We start from the raw sequence: 2,970 nt of genomic DNA, 5'->3' as shown, positions 1-2,970 counted from the left end.
AAGCACTACCCCTCTGCCGCGGCGCCATCCACCGGAAACGGACCCAACCTCACGAGCACTAATACTCTGAGTCGGCCACTCGCGGTCTACAGATTCGTGTTCTTCATAAGCTAAGCCTGACCCGTAGCTTCTAATCCAGCCTGGTCAAACAACAGCGGCGGCGCATCCCTTTCCCGCTATTTTAAAACTGGGTCCGGTCTCTCCCATGCCTTTGATATAACAGAACTTGCGGCGGCTGGCTGTGCCTACAGTCTGACCGCGCGGAGCAATAGCTGGCGTCTGTTACTCACCGCATCGGCCCCCTCCGGGTAACTAGGTGCTCCGCCATTCTGGTGTCCTCCTTCGTCCCGCTGTTGGAGGATGTCCTCCAAGCCTTCTTGGCCTCCGCCGCGCGATTGCTCGCGCTCTGCCATCACTTCGCTGTTACTGGAGACCGATATGCCAGCAACGTCAAATCGCCTTATCTACTTTACTATTGAGCTGGGTCCCGAATACAAAGTAAATCACTATTTAAACAATTCAAAATCCCCAACAGACGACGTTCTGACTTGCGCTTGCTTGCACGGTTGACTGGCGAACTAGCGTTGTCTGGATTCAGCGCTTTGTTCCCAGCTAATCTTTGTAACGCACTACCGTATCAGTCACTGTCCTCTGGCCAATTCCGGTCTGCTCCTCCCGCGCCGCACTTGCCGTACTACACTACAGGACGAGCACTTAATCAACATGCAGTGTTTACGTTTTGTCCTTTTGTAATCCGTACTGCCTGGAAAACGGGTGAATGACACTGCCCGAAGCGATATGAAAGATGTAAATTCAAATAAATTTAGCTACAGTTATGATTGTGAGCTAACATGGGAATAACTGCACTGAAGGTCGAGTCTACTTGTTGCGGGCGTCCATTGGGTTGTGCTCGGAGAACCTTTTTCCCACCACACCTACAACGGTTTACATTTTTACGCAAGCACATCAGGTATGCATCTGGCTGGCCATGCAAGGAACCGAAATTACGTCGTTCGTCACGAGGGAGACCGCGTACGTGCTGTGGGTCGCTGAGTTTTAGGTGCATGGAGCCTTCAGAGCATGCAAATGTCTAGAAGTCATATACTGCATGTTGGTGTCAAAGCCATGCCGGGCTTTTGAGTTCTGAGTTAAGTGAGCTGCATCACACTCATCCAAATGCCTCGGGGTGCTGCTCGGTTGCTGCCCAAGGTATTGGCAATGCCTCGGACGGTCATGCCAAGCGGCGGGAGGGCTATAAGAGCGCGCAATTGCCTGAAAACCTGCAGGTTTTAAGGCAATTTTACAGATATAGCTAGGCTGAAACCCAGTAGTCCTGGGACTACTGGGTTATAGCTAGGCTGTACAGCCTAGCCATATCTGTAAAATTTTCCATCGCCTATAGATAAATCTCCTAGTTTAACAGATAGCGACGATCACTACCGAATACACCAGGGCACGATGCATGGTTGATGAAAACTTTACAGACGCAGCTAGGGGTCAACAAGTTCTTAGGAATTGGGACTGGGACTGACTAGGAAAGGGCCGGACAACTTACATAGCTAGCGCCCAGTGTTGTACAACTGCCAAAGGGGTCCTGCAGGCCTGAAATTGTGCTCCGAAACCAAAGTAACGTGAGGCTTACTTAACAATAGATGAACGACGCATGGTCCCTCCTCCGCTTGTCTAACAGGGTGTTTCCACTTGGCCGAACACTAACACTATGTTCGAATGTTCTTCGTCGTGGACTCGTCTCTCACCGTTCTAAATGCATATATTGATATAACTAATGATAGAAACAAATAATCAAACAAAATGGAGGTTGGGGCACTCCTGGCGGAGAACCGTAAGGCCTAGTGGAAACAACCCGTACACTAAGTCCACACTAGCGCGTCACAAAGTTAATGGGACCTCAGACCTGCCATTAACTTCCAATCCTAGCATTAACTATTTGGCGAGGCAACTTTTAGGAGCTGGTTTGTGCCTTCTGACCACAGACCTTTGACATGAGCAGCTATCTTTTTCCTTCCTGCAAACGCCGCGTTGACTTTCGCACGCCCAACACCGACAGCCTCAGAAGGCCGCCAATTTGTAATGGAGCCTGCGTTTAACAGGAAAAGCGTACGATCCATATTTTCCTTACAGACCTTGACAATTAGCAGCAATTAATGCCTGGCGCTGAGACATGCAAAATACGAAAACCATTTTGGTTTCGGCGCTCCTTAGTGCACCTAGCGGAAACACCGTCACACTAGCACTACACGAAGTCCACACTAGCCCATAATGTACCGAAGATAGTGTGCGCTCAAGTGGAAACACCCTGGAGGTTATGGGACGCTTACTTAGTATACGCAGAAGCGCATGGATGAGATAGGTCACGAATTTGGACGACTGTATGAAGCACACATTCCTAACAAGTCGCAAGTCGACCAGGCATTGTGGACAGGTGCAGTAGCTGGCCGCTGAGGAGGCCTCCTCAGATGCTGGTCAAGCGCTTCACGCGTGTATGTAGTGTATGTAGTGCGGGACTGAAAGCTTTAGAAACCGTCCATATTGGGTGTGCAACCGTAAGGACAGGTTACATCATCACTTCGAGAGGCTAATGCAGGTGCATACACAAGTGCAAACATGCGGTGGCTTTGCTCATTATTATTTACGCAGACATACATGCCGGTGTAGCAAAAGTTGGTAGACCATCGGGCTAGAATGTAGCAGATCTGGAGTTCGAATTCCAGGGTCGGCCATTGAAGATGTTGGCCATTGAAGATGTTGGTTCGGATCCCACCGCTGATCTCCCCCGGTTGAAGTAGATCGGGGTGTCGAAGGCTGGGATGAGACACTGGGTTCCTCCAGTGCGTTGGGCGGCTGGGGGGGGCACCCAACATGAACCGTGTAACACTGCACCAGAGCAATGGTGGAGGTATAATCCTACACAAGGCCTAGACCAGACTGTATAACGGATGGTGTTTGGAC

The sequence above is a fragment of the Volvox carteri genome, assembly GCF_000143455.1.
Source record: "Volvox carteri f. nagariensis unplaced genomic scaffold VOLCAscaffold_24, whole genome shotgun sequence".
Lineage (NCBI taxonomy): Eukaryota > Viridiplantae > Chlorophyta > Chlorophyceae > Chlamydomonadales > Volvocaceae > Volvox > Volvox carteri.
This window is presented reverse-complemented; position numbering follows the sequence as displayed.